This window comes from Sorex araneus, chromosome 3 (assembly GCF_027595985.1).
Source record: "Sorex araneus isolate mSorAra2 chromosome 3, mSorAra2.pri, whole genome shotgun sequence".
Taxonomy (NCBI): domain Eukaryota; kingdom Metazoa; phylum Chordata; class Mammalia; order Eulipotyphla; family Soricidae; genus Sorex; species Sorex araneus.
In genome coordinates, this window is record NC_073304.1 from 117,292,457 (window position 1) to 117,311,770 (window position 19,314).

A 19,314-nucleotide genomic window follows, 5' to 3' on the forward strand; every position below is an offset into this window, starting at 1 on the left:
AATAACAGAGTAGAAGACTTACATCCAAGAATAGTAGTATATAATGCCAGGAGGTTGGCTCCATAGCTTGGAAGTGGACCTCACATGTTGGTGGAAAGTCATCCCAGATAGAGAAGGGAACACCAAGTAAAATGTGATTGGAGATCCTGCTCGGGGAGGGAGATGTGTGCTGAAAGTAGACTAGAGACTGAACACGATGGTCACTCAATGCCCCTGTTGCAAACCACAACACCCAAAAGGAGAGAGAGAGAACAAATTGGAATGCCCTGCCACAGAGGTGGGGTGGGGTGGGGGGGGAAAGGATGGGGGGGGTGGGAGGGATACTGGGTTCATTGGTGGTGGAGAATGGACACTGGTGGAGGGATGGGCTCTCAAACATTGCATGAGGGAAAAACAAGCACAAAAAGGTGTGAATCTATAACTGTACCCTCACTGTGACTCACTAAAAATAAATAAATAAATTTTAAAAAAAGACAAGAAAAGTGGTGCTATAGGGATGAACATGTAAAACTTATTCCTGTATTTGTTAGCCTCCTAACCTTTCTTGGTATTTTGGGGGGAAAATGTTATCCTAACAAACTATTAATATTGATGTTTCAGGAATGCATTGTTGCTGCATCGTACCTACTTCCTGAGTATTTCTTGCATTTTATTTATTTAATCTTGGGGGCCACACGTGGCTGTGCTCAGGGATCGTGACTCTGAGCTCAGGGGGATCCCTATGTGGTGCCAAGGATCAAATCATGGTCAGCCACATGCAAGGTAAACACCTTAACTCTTGTACTATCTCTCCAGCCCTTTCTTGCTATTTTCAATTTATCCTTTTATTGTATACTCCATGAGAGATTTGGGGAGAATGTAGAACCTCTTACAGAAATTTGGAAGCTCAACAATCCATTGGCTGCCTAAGCTCCATCTTACCAGCTATCAAACTGACTAGGGGCAAGAAGACCTCCAAGCATCTCCCTCCCCACAGGCCTCCCCACCCTAAAGCAGATGAGTGTTCTGACACCAGAAGTCTTGATAATTGAATGAAGAGAGGGAACAAGAAGCCTACCACCTCTAAGTCAGCCACCAAATGTACATACCAGGGACAGCTCAGGTTTGGACACAACCATGTCTCAGCCCTCAACACCATGGGGAGCACACAGAGAGCCCCATTCAAGCCAAGAGCATGGGGAGCAGAGAGCAATTGTGCCCCCTGAACAGGGGAGCAGAGTCACTGGGTAGACCCTGGAGGACCAGAGATGGGGGAGCAGAAGGCAGAAAACCCATCCAAGTAGGTGGCAGGAGGACCATCACACATCTTCCATGGTCACAGATAAGAAAGACTCTTCAGGATCAAGACAGTGAGTATGGAGCATTGAAACGTGTATATAGAGACTGGAGAGAGAATAAGTATAGAAGGTAGGGCACTTGCCTTGCATGTGGCTGACTCAGGTTCAATCCCTGGCATCCCATATGGTCCTCCAAGCACCACCAGGAGTGATCCCTGAGATCAGAGCCAGAAGTAAATCCTGAGCATTGCAGGGTATTCTCCTCAACCCTCCCCCTCCAAAAAAAAAAAAAGGAATGTGCATTTAAAGCTCCTCTGAGTACAGGGTTCTTCTGAGTATCTGTGGAGCAACTACAACAAAACTGTATTCTGTGCTCCTTATTTTCAAGTAATGATAAGTGAAGCTTTATGATTCTATTTTCTATAATCTTTAATCTGCCCCCACTCCACTGAGCATATCCTTAAGGATGTGTCTTTCATCTAATAAATATCCTACTAATCAGCACAACAGAGACTCACAAATGAATCTTGGAACCGAGCAACTCGCTGCAGAAATGCCTCTGGACCTTGGCCAGGCTGATTTCTCTGGCTGCCTCAGGCGGGAGCAGGCGTCATCCCTCCACCTGCCCCCTGTGAATCCTGGCAGCTGCAACTCTCCAGAACCCAATGGAAGACCCAGGTATGCAGGACCAGTGGCTGCAAACTCCAGGCCTCTAGGGATCGGGGGACAGGCCACTCCTTCCCATCTTCCCCCGCCTCTACGGGGTCTTACCGAACTGCCTCTGGGTGCCATTTAAGCACATTAAAGGCCGTGATCCAGAGACTCACAAATGGATCTCAGAACCAAGTATCTCACTGCAGAGATTTCTCCGGACCCTAATTATTTAAAATTTTAGAATTCCAGAAGCACAAAAGCAGCTGCGTGACATCTCATGCTATTCATAACAAGCAGTGCAAAATAAGTTATCTATCATCTGCCTGTGAGGCAGGCTTGAGTGGTGGTGGGAAATTTCAAAATAACAGTGGTGCAAAGTTGTAATGGTGGTGGGATTGGTGTTGAAATATTGAACGTAATCAATTATTATGAACAACTTTATGAAATAATTTTTTTAAAAAATCAGCAGAATCAAAAAATCAAACAAAAATCTGAAAAAAATAAAAAATCAACACAACAGAGCATGCACTGGTTGTGTATTTTATTTATTTGGTTTTGGGTTTTGTACCCAATGGTACTCAGGGCTTCCTCCTGGCTCTATGCTCAGGAATCCCCTCTAGCAGTACTCAGGGGACCATACATGGTACCAGGAATCAAACCATGTTGGCCACATGCAAGAAAGCTCCCCACTACTGCCCTCTCTCTTTCATTCCATTTGTTTTTGAATGTAACATATCTGCCACCAGTCTTATCATTCAGGCCACACCTGACTAGCCAGAATAACTTTCCTCAAATACCACAGTGCATATGCAGTCTCGTTGTCCTCCTCCCCCACATTGATATATATCTATATCCACTCCTGGACTCCTCATCTCTAACGTTCATGTGCATCTTCTAAAGTTTCACAGCACATGTTAACATCAATGCCCTTGGCAATCTAGACCCAGACCATCCTTCTGCCTCCTTACCCAGACCTGTGGTTGGATGAATGGGTGGGTGAGTTTAAACACTGAAAAGAACTCTAACTCAGAGTCACCACAGGGTAGTAGTTTACCGATCCAAACCGATGAGGATAGAATTCTGACAAGTGGTCATTCTTCTCTCTGCCTGGAATGTCTTTGTAAATGGCAAATTATTCCACCCTCATAGGGTTTAAATAAGCATTGATGAATGAATTCATGCAATGTACCCGGACAGTCTTAGTAAAATGAGGTCATTATGATCATTAGAAAAATTACTGTCTCGGGGCTGGAGTGATAGCACAGCGGGTAGGGCGTTTGCCTTGCACGCGGCCGACCCGGGTTCGAATCCCAGCATCCCATATGGTCCCCCGAGCACCGCCAGGAGTAATTCCTGAGTGCATGAGCCAGGAGTGACCCCTGTGCATCGCCGGGTGTGACCCAAAAAGAAAAAAAAAATTACTGTCTCTAAAAATCCCAGGTAGAATCTCACTTTCGGAGTCTTGATTACATTTCTTTCCCATTTATAAACCTTTCTCTGTTTACCTAAATGTTTCTGTGCTTGGTAAAATTCTAAGATGTATCCCAGGATTTCTCACCTATGTTGTAACCCCCAGAACTGTGAATATATTAGATTTCCCTTCCATAATTAGATCATAGTATAGAGAACAACTGACCTGAAGAAACTGAAGTTATTCAGGCAGGCCTGACCTAATCTCGTTGGCCCTCTTCATTTTACTTTATTTTTAAGTTTTGGGATCTCATCCTGCCTTGCTCAGGGCTTTCTCCTAGCTCTGCACTCAGTGGTAATTTCTGGCAGGGCTCAAGCGACCATATGGGGTATCAGGGATTGAACAAGGGTTGGCAGCATGCAAGACAAATGCTTTACCCGCTGTACTACTGTTCTAGCCACCTGGCCTCTTTTATTTATTTATTTATTTATTATTTTTATTTTTTTTGCTTTTTGGGTCACACCCGGCAATGTACAGGGGTTACTCCTGGCTCTGCACTCAGGAATGACTCCTGGCAGTGCTCAGGGGACCATATGGGATGCTGGGATTCGAACCTGGGTCGGCCTCGTGCAAAGCAAACATACCTGCTGTGCTATCACTCCAGCCCCCACCTGGCCTCTTTTAAAGCAGAGAATTTTCTACAACTGGCCATAGAAGAATAAATTAAAATTTAAAACACAAGAATAAATTGATGCACTAATCTGGATTAGTGATACTGGAGGCCACATGTCACGAAATGTAGGCAGCTTCCAGAGGCCAAGAGCGGCCTTGGATTACAGACAGTCGGGGCTTGGGCTGGGGGGTTGGGGAGGGACCTCACTTCCACAGTTATGAGGTCTGGATTCTGCCAATAAGAATGATCTTGGGGGGCTGGAGCGATAGCACAGCGGGTAGGGTGTTTGCCTTGCACGCGGCCGACCCGGGTTCGAATCCCAGCATCCCATATGGTCCCCTGAGCACCGCCAGGAGTAATTCCTGAGTGTAGAACCAGGAGTAACCCCTGTGCATCGCCGGGTGTGACCCAAAAAGCAAAAAAAAAAAAAGATCTTGGAAACAGAGTTCCCCCAGTGCCTCCAGATGGAAATTCAGCCTAGTTGACACCTTGATTTCAATACTGTCATATTGATGCAATATTGAGCAGAGAACTTCGCTCAACTGTGTAAAACATATGACCTCTACAATTATGCTATCATTAGTAAGAGTCTCATATGTCATGAAGTTTGTTATTTAGCAATAATGACAAAATCATTTGTTACATGGCAATAAATACAAACACACCCCTCGAGGGCTGGTTTCTACTCCTTTCTTTATTATTTTCTACCACAAAGCCCTGGCCTGAGTTATTTCTACTAACTCTTTGCCCTTTGTCACTATTATTCTTTCATAGCATGACAATTTTACATTTCTCTATGACAAGTCTATGAAAGATACTGCAAGACGGCCAATGTCCCCAGTATCTTTTCTTTTCTTCCTCCACAGGAACAGAACACCAGATACTACTGGGCTCTTCGCCACATGGTTCCAACTTGCAAGTTATAATGCTTCAATGCTCTCCACTCTGAAGTGTGGATAATAACTTTTTCAATTTCATTGACAATGAGAAAGACTCAACACATAATAAGCACTTAGAAGACCTCAGCAAAGAGAGAGATCAAGTCATTGCTTGAGGTAAACTAAGAATCATCATGAAACTGTTACAATTAATGTGGTAAAGACCAAGTGGCCAAGTTCCAAGCAAGAGTTGATCAGCAGGCCTGAGGGTCAGGAATAGTTTATAGAACTGTGGAACTAAATGTCTTCAAAGGAAGCATAATGTTTGATCAAGCTGGCAAAAGGGCACACATTCCAAAATGAGCAAGGTCTGAAGGTGGGAGTTAGATTGAGTTAAATTAAAGTAAATGCTTATATACTCAAAGATGAGGAAGAAAGGATGTATTTCCACAAGACTAGCTTCAGAAGTTAAAAATGGTGTATATTACATTTGATGTTGTGGTTGTAACTAGCTCAGCACTACTCTTTGTATCATAATGAGTTTGCAGGCCACAAATAGGGAATATTACATGTAAAAATTTAGCATTTCTGAGCTGGAAATAGACAAGAGTCTTTGAAGGAGGTAGTTATTTTATACCATTCCCTAGACATGAAACTTTTTGGAAGGCCAAAAATTGTGGTTGGGGGTTACTCCCAACTCAGTATTCAGTCAGGGAGCCATGGATGCCAGAGATCAAATTTGGGCCTCCTGCCCCAAGAACCCACAGATATTTTTTTATTTGATGAATCATAATTTACAATAGTACTGAAGTCATTACTTTACAATTACACACTGATACAGTAATTTTTTCAACAGAGTTTCAAGATCCCTTACCATTATCCCACCCATTATCCTTTCCCCTTCCCCTTAACCCTCCACCTCCCAACACCCCTCTGTCTCGCCATTCCCAGCACCATAGATCATGATTTGTTTGCAGTGGAGGGCTGTCTAATCCTTTTCTTTGTTTCTTTATACTCCACATATAAGTGAGATCATCCGGAATCCACTTGATACTTTATGACCCACTTCACTTAGAATGACTCCCTCCAGTTCTATTCAGGTTGCAGGAAGCTGCAAATTTTCATCTTTTCTCATAGCTGAGTAATATTCAAATGTGTTATATACTAACAATTTTTTTACCTGCTGTTGTTGGGCACTTGGCAAAGTCTGAAGGTGGGAATATTGCTGAATTAGACTGAAATAAATGCTTATAAACTCAAAGATGAGGAAGAAAAGGTGCATCTCAAGACCTAGGTGAGTGTAAATAGTGCTAGGATGAACAATTGGTGTACACGGGTCTTTTCCGATGAATGTGTTTGAGTTCTTGAGCCCTGACACTTTTTATTCCTTTAAGTTCACAGCAATTCTCTGAAGTCAAAAACAAGGAATTTTGGGGGCTGGAGTGATAGTACATCAGGTAAGGCGTTTGCCCTGCACACGGCTAACTCGGGTTCGATTCCCAGCATCCCATATGGTCCCTTGAACACTGCCAGGAATAATTTCTGAGTGCAGAGTGAGGAGTAATCCCTGTGCATCACCAGGAGTTACACAAAAAGCGAAAAAAGAAAAGCAAGGAATTTGGGGTACAGTAGCAACTCTCATTGTGTGTATAGTTTATGGAAATTTTAGTTAAAAACAGAGCTGGATATGAAATCTGAGTTTTCTATACTTAGCTGGATGCTGAGTTTCACTCCGTGGTCTATTCTCTCCTCCTGATAAGTTTCTGTTCCAAGTCTCAGAATTTACCTTCAATTTCTCAATACACTCCCAAGCCCACATGGTAAATCTACAAGTGACAGACATACCGTATAGTCCCCAACTCACCACAGATATACACCTCTGTAAAGACCACCTCACCAGCTCTTTCCCCGCGGGGTCCCCACTTCCAGACCACACAGTGACTCAATCAGTACTTCTTCCTGCCTTTCCTCAAATGCTGCATGTACACCAAACTCTGCCGTCCACCCCCACCCAAAACCACAACCACTTCCTCCAACATTTTGAAAACAACGAATCTCTCTCTTTTCTTCCCTGCCTTTACTGAAGTGTAAATTCACAGATAGAAAATACAAATAGGGAATGCAATGTGATGGCTGGAAATGTGTACATGTTGTGAAATGGTTACTACAGTCAAGGTAATTGACACCACAATGATGACAAAAAAATCATCATTTTTGTGTGTGTAATGAGAGTGCTCCAATCTACTTTCTTAGAAAATATCAATAATATACTACATTATTATTAACAGTAGTCACCATGCCATACATGAGATCTCCAGGATATATTTATAAGTGGAAGTTAGTACATTTTGATAAATTATATATGTATATATGTATGTATGTACATATTTCATGTTTTCCCACTTTCAATGAATGCTTAGGTTTTCTGATGTTTTGGCTTCTATGAATAATACTGCAATGAACATGAGCAATACAGAGAGCTGTTCAATACACAGATTTTATTTCATTTTAATATATGTGCTGAAGTGCAATTTAGTTTCCAAAGAAGATAAACAAATGGCTTATGAATAGGTACTGGGTGTCATTAGTCATCAGGGAAATGCAAATTAAATCTTTAATGAGTTAGCACCTCACAACTGTGAGCATGGTTTTCACCAAGAGTCCTAATATAACAGTGTCACTTTGTCTGAGCCTTCCTAGGTATGTCCCCCAATAATTTAAAAAAATAAAAGTAGAACAAGAAGTGTTAGCAAAAAATGTGGAAAACTAAGTCATTATGCAGTGTTGAGAATGTAAATTTAGAGCCAGGGAGATAGCCCACGGGCTGAGCACATGTTTCGTATGCAAGAGGCCTAGGTTGGATCCCCAGCACCAGATGGTCTCCTGAGCACCACCAGAAGTGATCCCTGGCACAGTGCTGGGAGTAGCTCCTGAGTACTACTAGGTGTGGCCACCCCACAAAGAAGAGGAGGAGAAAGAAGAAGAAGGAGAAGGAGAAGGAGAAGTGGAAGAGGAAGAGGAGAAGGAAGAGGAGGAAAAGAGGAGGAGGAGGAGGAGGAGGAGGAGGATGTAAATTGATATATCACTTGTATTACTACACTTGTCATTCATTATTCATCGATTTGCTCGAGCAGGCGCCAGTAACATCTCCATTCGTCCCTGTCATGTGCTAGTGTGGCCCAATGGCGTCTGCTCGCTCCAGGAACAGGAAGAGCCTCAATCCATTTATTCAGGGTCTTGGTGAAGAAGTCTGACCATCTTGTAGGTGGGCGGCCACACGGTCTTTTGACATCCTATGAAATCCAGTCGATAATAGCTCTAGTTCAGAGGTCATCTCTGAATCACATTACATGTCCAGCCCATCTGATTTTTGACACCTTGGCAAACAAGACAGCTTCCCTGATTCTTGATTGTCGACAGAGGTCGGAACTCCAGATTCCTTTTCTCACTTGGGTGGAACGTGATACTCCAAGCATAGTTCTTTTGATTCCTCTTTGGGATACCCGAATAGCGTTCTCGTCCTGTTTTTGTAGGGCCCAGATCTCTGAGGCATATGTTAGTGCAGGGAGAATGATGAAGTCAAAAAGATGTGCCCAGGGGCTGGAGAGATAGCACAGCGGGTAGGGCGTTTGCCCTGCACGCGGCTGACCCGGGTTCAAATCCCAGCATCCCATATGGTTCCCTGAGCACGGCCAGGGGTAATTCCTGAGTGCAGAGCCAGGAGTAACCCCTGTGCATCGCCAGGTGTGACCCAAAAAGCAAAAAAAAAAAAAAGATGTGCCCAGAGCTGGAGGTTCTTCATCCTCTTAACAACTTCTTCGACGCTCTTGAAGGCATTCCACACTGCTCTTTTCCTCCTGTGCAGTTCTGGCACCAAGTCATTCCGCATGTTGAGTTCTCCACCCAGGTACACATAGCTGTTGCATTCAGAGATGTTCGTTCCGTTGAGAGTAAATGGAACGTTAGAGACTAGTTCGTTTTTCATGAACATTGTCTTGGTGAGATTTAGCTGCATGCCTTGAGTTTTAACTGCTTTGTTTTGTTTTGTTTTACTTTTTGGGGTCATACCTGGAAATGCTCAGGGGTTACTCCTGGCTCTGCATTCAGGAGTCACTCCTGGCAGCCCTGGGAAAAAACATGGGATGCTGAAGGCCAAACCCAGGTGAGCCACGTGCAAGACAAACACCCTACCCCCTGTACTATCGTTCCAACCCTGCTTTGTTTTGTTTGGGGGTCACACCAGCAGAGTTCAAGATCTCTCCTGGCAGTGTTCAGAGGAAACTTGCAATGCCAGGAATCAAATTTGGGGTTCTCTAATGCAAAACACATACTCCAGCCCTTTGACCTATCTCCCCAGAAACTTGAGTTTTAATTTCAAGAGGTATTTAATTGTTATTTTCATGCATTCATTACTCATGAGAGGGATTAACACCATTGATTGCCTGCCAAGTGGGCAATCTCCTCTTTATTTTTCACTTACATAATCCAATACTCTGGAGAAGGGTATTGGTTATCTATTACTGCATAGAAATTACTCCAGAATTGTAATCCTTTATTCTTGTTCAGCCCCTCCATCCCCACCCTTGATTCAGGAATGTGGAAATGGTTGGGCTAGAAGGTTCTAGCTCTGAGTCTCTCATGAGGTTGCACTATGATACTGTAAGTTGTCCTCTCAAAAGATTCTTCACTTCTTCTTTTTTTTTTTTTTCCTTTTTGGGTCACACCTGGCGATGCACAGGGGTTACTCCTGGCTCTGCACTCAGGAATTACCCCTGGCCGTGCTCAGGGGACCATATGGGATGCTGGGATTTGAACCCGGGTCGGCCGCGTGCAAGGCAAACGCCCTACCCGCTGTGCTATCTCTCCAGCCCCAAAGCTTCTTCACTTCTATGTCTGACAACTCCACTGGGAAGACTGAAAAGCTAAAGGATTGAATGATTTAGCCCTTTAGACACGTTTTATTTCAACATGATTTCTTGGTGGTCTCTCATGCATGGTGGTTTCAGGATAACTAGATTTTCTTATTTAAAAAAAATAAAACTCAGAAAACTTGCAGCCTCCCAAGAGACCTGGAGCAGACAGAAGCTGACTCACCTTCTCTAACTTAGTTTTGCAAGTCCAGATGTCAGTTCTGCCCATGTCAGGCCCAAAGTGTCCTGGATTCCTGTAAGGAAACAGACACCCACTCTTTGACAAAGAGGTATTATCATTACATTTAAGAAGAGCTCTTAGAAATAGATCATTGTCCAGAGGAAGCAAACACGCATGCTCAGAGGACATGGGGCCCTACCCAAGCCAAAGGGATGAACCAGGCTGTGTGAAACAATTCAACCCTTATTTTCAGTATAAAAGTGCTATTGGGGCCAGACTGATAGTACAGTGGGTAGGGCACTTTCATCCTATATGTCGCCCTACCCCACTCCCGAGAACCAAGGAGTAATTCCTGAGTGCAGAGCCAGGAGTAACCCCTGAGCATTGCCAGGTGTCGCCCCCAAAGAAAAACAAATAAAAAGCTGGTAACTATGCTGGGGCCAGAGTGATAGTGCAGTGGGTAAGGCGCCCACTTGGGCTCAATCCCCAGCCCCACATATGGTATTCCATGTCCCACCAGGAGTGGTCCCTGAATGTAGAGCCAGGAGTAAGCCCTGTGTGGCCAACCCCCCTCCATTTGGGGGCGGGGGCGGGGCACATAGCAATGCTCAAGGTTTAGGGACCACGCCTGGCCATGCTTGAGGGACCGTATTGGATGCTGGGAATCGAACCCGAATTGATAGCATGCAAGGCAAACGCCCTACCCATTGTACTATTGCTTGAGCCCCCAGTTTGTTTTTAAGTGCTAACTGTGAGTATGGGCCAGAGAGATAGCTAAAGAGGCTGATAAGCATGCAAAGCATGCATTAGTCCCAGAGTGCAAGTCTCAGTACCATAAGTTCCTCAGGCACCACCACCAGGAATGGTACTGGGGTCTCCAGCATCCCATACACAGAGCTGAGGCCTGAACCAGCAGGCCCGCAGAAGCTAGGCAGTGTCATGGACAATGATCTCGGGGCCCACTGAGCGCTGCTACGAAGCTTCTCCTACCAAAAGTCCTAGCTGCCTACCCAAATTTTATTTCCCATTTTCCCCACCAGAACCCAGCTCCATATAGAAAAACACCCAGACTCTTGCACAGCTCAGAGAGCCAAGTGGTAATTTCCACACGCTAAGACCAAGCGAAGAACGCTAGGAAACCATTAGCATTCCTGATGTACTGCATGTCCCCATTCTGGCCTAGAGGCAGGGAAAAAGCCAATGTCCCTGTTAGAAGACAGGCAGGATAGAATTCTTTCTTTCCTCAAAGGTAGCTCTCTCATCTGTCTTGTCCTATTCAGGCCTTCAACTGGTTGCAGAGGCCCAACCTCACTGGGGAGGGCAATCTGCCTTCCCAAGTCTACAGATCTCAATGTTAACCTCATCCCACCAAAACACTCACAGAAATACCCAAAATAATACCAAACTAAATCTTTGGTTACACCAGGGCTCAGTATAATTGACATGAAATTAGGCAGCGCGTCTCTGCCACCCTATCCAGCTACCAGCCCAGGTCAGGGCTCCTGCCCGGAGGTCGTGAGTTATTCTCTTCCTTCCATACCCCACAAGAACCAGAAGTTACCATCTAGCTAGAACTTTCACCAGGTTAGCTTAACCAACAGAAGCACATTAGCCAATATCTCATTAAGCCCACCTAAATTAATATTGCATCATAAACAGAATAGTATCAGTGAGTGTGAAGGGCTGAGCCACATAGGTCACAATGGTAAAGCAACGCAGATCCCCACCATGCTTACTTGTTGAAGAAGCTAGCCCAGAAGACCCTAACAGCAATGAAGTGCTATACAATCTCTCTGACAAGGAATTTAGAAGGGAGCTACTGAGGATGTTTAGGGAGCTAAAAAAAACAATGGAAAGCAATACCAATAAAATGCAAGGAGATTTGAAGGTAGAGATGCAGAAAATACAAACTGAAATGTCAGACGTGAAAAACCTGGTAGGCGAATTAAAAAACTCACTGGACGACTTCAGCAGCAGAATAACAGCTGCTGAGGACAGAATTAGTTAGCTCGAAGATGAAGTCCAGAGACTCTCTAGAAAACAGCAGAAAATGGGTAAGACACTGACAAACCAGGAACAAATGGCAAGAGACGATCGTGATGAAGCCAAGAGGAGTAATATAAGAATTATTGGAGTCCCAGAGGGACAGAAAGAAAACCCTGATGAAGAAGAAACTGTCAAAGACATCATTGCTCTGATGTTCCCAGAGCTGAAGAAAACATGTGACCACATTCAGGAGGCCTGAAGGGTACCAGCTAGAAGAAATCCAAATAAAAATACCCCAAGACACATCCTGATCAAAATGACCAAGATATTAGATAGAGACAACATCCTGAAAGCAGCAAGAGCAAAGAAAGAAATTGCCTATAAAGGAGCATCCTTAAGATTCATAGCCGACTTGTCTGATGAAACCCTCATGGCCCGAAAACAGTGGTGGGATATAGTGAAAAAACTCAATGAAATAAATGCCTCACCAAAAATACTTCACCCAGCTAGACTCTCATTCATAACAGAAGGAAAAACACACTATTTCACAGATAAACAACAGCTCAGAAACTTTATAGACTCAAAACCATGGTTACAAGAATAACTGAAATGGGCTACTTTAAGACAAGACATGACCCTCAAATACAACAAACTTCAGCAGAAAAATGGGACAAAACCCTATAACAATAATCTCTCTCAACGTCAATGGGTTAAACGCACCAATTAAAAGACAGAGTGGCAGAATGGATTAGAAAATTGAACCCAACATTCTGCTGCCTGCAAGAAACACATCTCAACAGTCAGAGCAAATACAGGCTCAAAGTCAAAGGCTAGAAAACAATCCTACAGGTGAACAACTCCCATAAAAAAAAGTTGGGGAAGCCATCTTAGTATCAGACCACATTGATTTCAGACTGAAGAAGGTCACAAGAGACAGTGAAGGTTATTTCTTATTGAAAAAGGGATCTGTACAACAGGAAGAACTAAATACTAAATATATATGCACCTAATGAAGGATCAGCAAAGTACTTAACTTGAAGAAAGACATCGATAGCAACACAATACTAGTGGGAGACTTCAACACCAATTTATCACCTCTTGATAGACCAACCAGACTCAAGCTTAGCAAGGACATACAGCATCTGGAGGAAGAAATGGAAGAAAGGGATTTAGTAGATATATACAGGACACTTCATCCTCAAAAAGCTGAATATACATTCTTCTCAAGTGTGCATGGAACATTCTCCAAGATAGACCACATGCTGAGCCACAAAACATACCTCCATAAAATTAAGAAGATAGAGATTGTATCAACGAACTTCTCAGATCACAATGCGTTGAAATTAGAAATAAATCACACACACAAACAGAAAATGAAATCAAACACCTGGAAATTAAACAGCTCACTATTGGACAATGAAAGGCTTAGAAAGGAAATCAAAGAGGAAATCAAAAGATTCCTGGAAACAAATGATAATAAGGACACAAGTTACCAAAACCTATGGGACACAACAAAAGCTTCCATATGACCCCACAATATCACTTCTGGGAATATATCCCAAGGATGCAAAAGAGCACAGTAGAAATGACATCTGTACCTATATATTCATTGCAGTACTGTTCACAATAGCCAAAATATGGAAACAACTTGAGTGCCCTAAAACATATGACTGGTTAAAGAAACTTTGGTACATCTACACAATGGAATACTATGCAGCTGTTAGGAGAGATGAAGTCATGAAATTTGCTTATAAATGGAAAAACATGGAGAGTGTCATGCTAAGTGATATGAGTCAGAAAGAGAGGGACAGACATAGAGAGACTGCACTCATTTGTGGAGTGTAGGGTAGCATCACATGAGGCTGACACCCAAGGACAGTAGATACAAGGGCCAGGGGGATTGCCCCATAGCTGGAAGCCTGCTTCATGAGCAGAGGGGAGAAGGCAGATGGAATAGTGAAGGGATCACTAAGAAAATGATGGCTGGAAGAACCAGTTGGGATGGGAGATGCATGCTGAAAGTAGATAATGGACCAAACATGATGACCCCTCAGTGTCTGTGTTGCAAGCTATAATGCCCAAAAGTAGAGACAGAGTATGGGGAATATTGTCTGCCATAGAGGCAGGGGGAAGGCGGGAAAGTGGGGGGGGGTATACCGGGGATATTGGTGGCGGGGAATGTGCACTGGTGGAGGGATGGGTGTTTGATCATTGTAAGATTGTAACCCAAACATAAAAGCTTGTAACTATCTCACGGTGATTCAATAAAATTTAAAATTTTTAAAAAATAAATAAATAAAATAATAAAATTATTTTTATCTAAAAAAAATTAGGCAGCGTGCTGAGTAAAGGAATGCCTCTTCTGGTTTAAGTGTAGGCGAGTTTAATTTGGATTTTTCTCTCAACTGCAGAGAATTAGATTGGCCCAGAATACCCACTCTGTGTCAGACTGTGCCAGGTGCTCCAGTGAGGAATATAAGACAGTCAGAATCTCCAGTCTAGCAAACCATGTATAGGAAACCCAATGCTTTTTTTGTTTGAAAAAAATTGTTTCTAAAGCACAGCATTCAGGTGCCTATAGACTGGTTGTCATCTGGACTGTAGCCGTATTAAAAGATTCAGCACCAGAACCACCAAAGGTAGCTGTTCCAAAATTTCTGACTTACAAAGTTCATGCGAGATAGGATCTTGATGTTTTATAAAGTAAATCTTTTTTATTATTATTTTTTGGGTTTTTGACCCATATCCAGCAATGCTCAGGGATTATTCCTGGCTGTTCTTGGGGACCATGTGTTGCAAGCTATAATGCCAGAGATTAACCAATGTTGGCAGTTGCCCTACCTGCTGTACTATCGCCCCAGCCCCAACTAAATCTTTATTTACTAAGATTTTAGGTCATTTGTTGCACAGGAATGGATATCTAATGAATCCATCCCCAGAATAAGTCATTAGTTGGACTTTTTCATCAACATACCACAATTTTGCTTCTTCTTAAAATTCATATAAGTGGAATCATACAATACGTTCTCTTTTGTGCCTGGTTTCTTTCACTTATTCTCATTATCTGTGAGATTTATTCATGTGCTTAAGTCTAACAGTAGTCTGTTTCTCGTTATTGTTACATTAGCTTTCAATTTCATGAATATACAAAAGTATTCTTTCTGCTCTTAGTGGACATTTTATTGTTTTCTAAGTTCTGACCATCTGCACAAAATTTCTATGAAGTGTCCTAAGTGTCTTTTTTCAGGGGGCATGCCAGGAGGTGCTCAGGAGACCCAGGGATCACTCCCTGCAACACTTGGCTGACCATCCTACATGTTGATGTGAGAGCCAGGTGCTGTGGTGCTCAGAACCACCAGGGCCTCCCCGGTGATGCTCAGGCCTTGGGTGTCAGGGACTGAACCCTGGTCAAGCAGACACTAGGCAGGAGGCACCCTAACTGCTGTGCTATTTCTGGTCCCTCATGTATAGCTTATACTTGGGAGCCTGTGCTTATTTTTCTTGGAAACTGTTTTGGGGGAGAGAGGGAACCTTGAGCCTCACCCAGACGTGCTCAGCAGATCTTGCAGTGCCAGGAATTGAACTGGGTTGGTTTTGTGCAAAGCAAGTGCCTTATCCCCTGTTCTATCTCTCTGGTCCTTGTAAGCCAATTTTACGTAACATTTCTAGCTTCTGACTTTCTCATGACACCTCTGATATTATACTTTTTAACTTATCCTGCTTCTTCTCTAAAAAGAATTACAAGCTCAACCATGTGATTAAAACATCTTCAGACAGTCTTTGCTTTGTACATTTTATCTACTCTAATGCTGAAAGGATAATCAGGAGACTGTTTTCTTAGCTGTACGAAGAATGAGTTCTTCATATCTCCTTCATTCCCACGGGCTTTCTTTATCCATTCGTCCTAGAAATATTTGTACAGAGAACTTCTTCCAGTGGTGTTTCTGCAGATCCAGCATTAACTCTAGTGAGTAAAACTACTACATTGCAAAATTGTTGCATCGTCATTATGTGGAGAGGGGCACACCCAGTGCTGTGCTGGGAGGACCATGCGGTGCCAGGGGCTGAAACAGGCTGGCTGCTCACAAGGCAATTAGCTTTTTCAGGGGGGGCGGGGGGTTAAACCCAGCAGTGCTCAGGGCCTAGCTTTGTGCTCAGGGCTGTCTCCTGGCAGAGCTCTGGGAGACATATGGGGTGTGTGGTTTGGCCAGGAGCATGGCAAGTGCCCTACTAAGCACCGAAAACCTTTTTTTTTTTTTTTTTGCTTTTTTTGGGTCACACCTGGCGATGCTCAGAGGTTAATCCTGGCTCTGCACTCAGGAATTACCCCTGGCCGTGCTAGAAGGTTCTAGCTGAGTCTCTCATGAGGTTGCACTATGATACTCTAAGTTGTCCTCTCAAAAGCTTCTTCACTTCTTTTTTTTTGCTTTTTGGGTCACACCTGGCAATGCACAGGGGTTACTCCTGGCTCTGCACTCAGGAATTACCCCTGGCCATGCTCAGGGGACCATATGGGATGTTGGGAATCGAACCCTGGTTGGCCACGTGCAAGGCAAACGCCCTACCTGCTGTGCTATCTCTCCAGCCCCAACCATTCTCTCTTAAAGAGAGCCCACTCAATATGGTTCCAGTGAGGCTGACCACACTCATGTCCAGTGATAACTGGCCAGAGATTTCTGGAAAACCTCAGGCAGAGCCAGTAGAATATTCTCTCCTCCCTCTCACTTTTCCCTCTCTCTTCACCCCGGACTGTGGACAGCTTTCTTGTCTGTAAAGCAGAGAATGCCTCTGAAAGACAGAAAGCCTCAATTCCTGATGAAATCATTTGAACCATTGGAGCAAGTCACAATATTAAAAGTCCTCCCTCTTCTCTTCTAGATGATCATTTGCATAACGTTCCACCGAGAACTGAAAGACTCCTGATTAAGATGTGTTGCTAACTTTTGCAAATCAGTCATTATTGTCAGTTCTTTCAGGGTAATATAGAATCTTAGACATCAGGGAAAAACTTAGGCTTAGGGAATACTCAGACAGTTCTAAAATTTGGTTGTACTTCAGCATCTAAAAGAGAGTTTATTTTCAAAAATGTTCATTTCTTAGCTCTTCCCAGAGCACCCCAAGCTCAAACCATCCTTTTTGCTCCCTGTTTTAGTGAAGGGCCACTCTCAGAGTTGTCCAGAGGCTACTTTAGGCTTGATGCTTAGGGATCACTCCTGGGGGTGCTTGGGGACTGTGTGGTGCTGGGTATCAAACCCAGGCCTCCTGCATGCAAAACACACACCCCAGCCCATGTTTAGTCCTAGCGCTCGCCCAGGTTCACAATCCTTTGACACCGACACATGCACTCAGCAGGGGTCATATTCTAATTGTGGTGCTCCCACACACCCTGATTGCAGTGCTTATTGGGTTTCCATGGTGCCCGTGGAGGGTACACACCAGGACTCAGGCTTCACACATCTCTCTCGTTGTGGTGCTGACCAAGAGTACACCTTTAGTTGACGTGCTTCCACACACTTGGCTGAATCAGAGCAGAAGTACCAGAACCTTTGGGCGCATGTGCTGGTACCAGACATTGAACTAACAGCCTCATGCTTGCAAGGCAGATGCTGCAGCCTCTGAGCACACCTTGGCCCCTTCCTTGCCTTTCTGACAAGGTGATGTGGTGATCCTGACACTCTCAGCTCAGGATCTGGCACTAACTTAGCAATCTATCCACTTCAGAGGGAGAATTTTTTGCTCCTATACCCAAAACTTCACTGTTTTTGGTAATGCTACAGTTTTCAGAAAGTCATTTGAAAATTTATGTTTTTAATTTTATTCATTTTTGGTTTTGGTTATACCCAGCAATACTCAGGGTTTACTCCTGGCTAGCTCAGGAAACCATATAGGGTGTTGGGGATCAGATCTGGGTCAGCTGGGTGCAAGGCAAACGCCCCACCCACTGTGCTATCACTCCAGCCCTCACTTGAGAAATTTGGTAAAATGTTCATCCAGAGGCATTGCCTCCACTTATCCCATCCCCTTTCAGCCTAGATCATTTGTGAATTCCTTTAATATTCTATCTATTCCATTCCTTACCAACTAAACTATTAACTGTGAATATCGCACAGCCCAACTCTGTCAGGCGTCTGGCATATCAGCATTTTACCAACAATAACATCATTAAAATGCTTTAAAACTGCTAATGGGGGCATTCATTCAAACATGATTAGGGTGGGCACTGAAGCAAAATCTTGGAAACTCAGGCACAATTTCTCATTAACTGATCATTATCTGACTTACACTGAGAGGCTTTGTGGTTGGGAAGATTTTGAGAGAAAAAATTTCAAATCTCACACCCAGAAATGTTTGGAAAGGGTGTTTATAAACATGAATTTGTATGCGTGAAGATTTAACTAATTCCATTTATTTTAAAATGTTCACAGTTTGTTAATGACTAGAAAGGCTTTTTTGGCCCCCTGCACTGCCTTCAATGCTGGCAAAGGGGAGACTGGCCATCAATAACCCCTTCATTGGCCCCAGCTACATGGTCGGCCTCTTTTAGTGGGATTCCACCCACGGCAAATTTAATGGTACAATCAAGGCCGAGAATGAGAAACTACCAGTCATGTTTTCATTCTCTGGGATCCCGCCCCATCAATGCTTTGAGAAGCTGAAAGCTGGTACCAAAAGGATTATCCTCTCCCCCCTTTCTGCCAACACCCCCTTGGGTTTTTTTGTTGTTGTTTTTTGTTTTTGCTTTTTGGGTCACACCCGGTAATGCACAGGGGTTACTCCTGGATCATGCACTCAGGAATTACTCCTGGTGGTACTCGGGGGACCATATGAGATGCTGGGAATTGAACCTGGGTTGGCTGCATGCAAGGCAAACGCCCTACCCACTGTGCTATCACTCCAGCCCCACCCCTTTGTTTTTGATGGGTATGAACTATGAGAAGTGAAACAACTGTGGGCAAGGCCAGCCCAGAGTTGAACGAAAAGCAGGTTGGCATAGCCTTCCATGGCCAACTCCCACTGTGTGGGTCAGGGATCTGACTGCTATGTGGAGAAAGCCGTCCACAGGACGACAGGGGTACTCTGGGTTCCACTGAGAACTGCTACAACACTTACTTTAACATTTACTTTAACACTGGGGCTGGCATGTTCCTCAATATCCACTTTGTCCAGTCCATTTCCTGGAATGACAAAGAGTTTGACTACAGCAAAAGGGAAATAGACCTGATGGTCCTCATGGTCTCCACGGAATAAGCATTCTCAGGACCAGAAGCTTTGAATAGACACAAGTACTTGACCTGCCTTATTATTTTTTTTTTTTTATTGAATCACCAAGTGGAGGGTTACAAA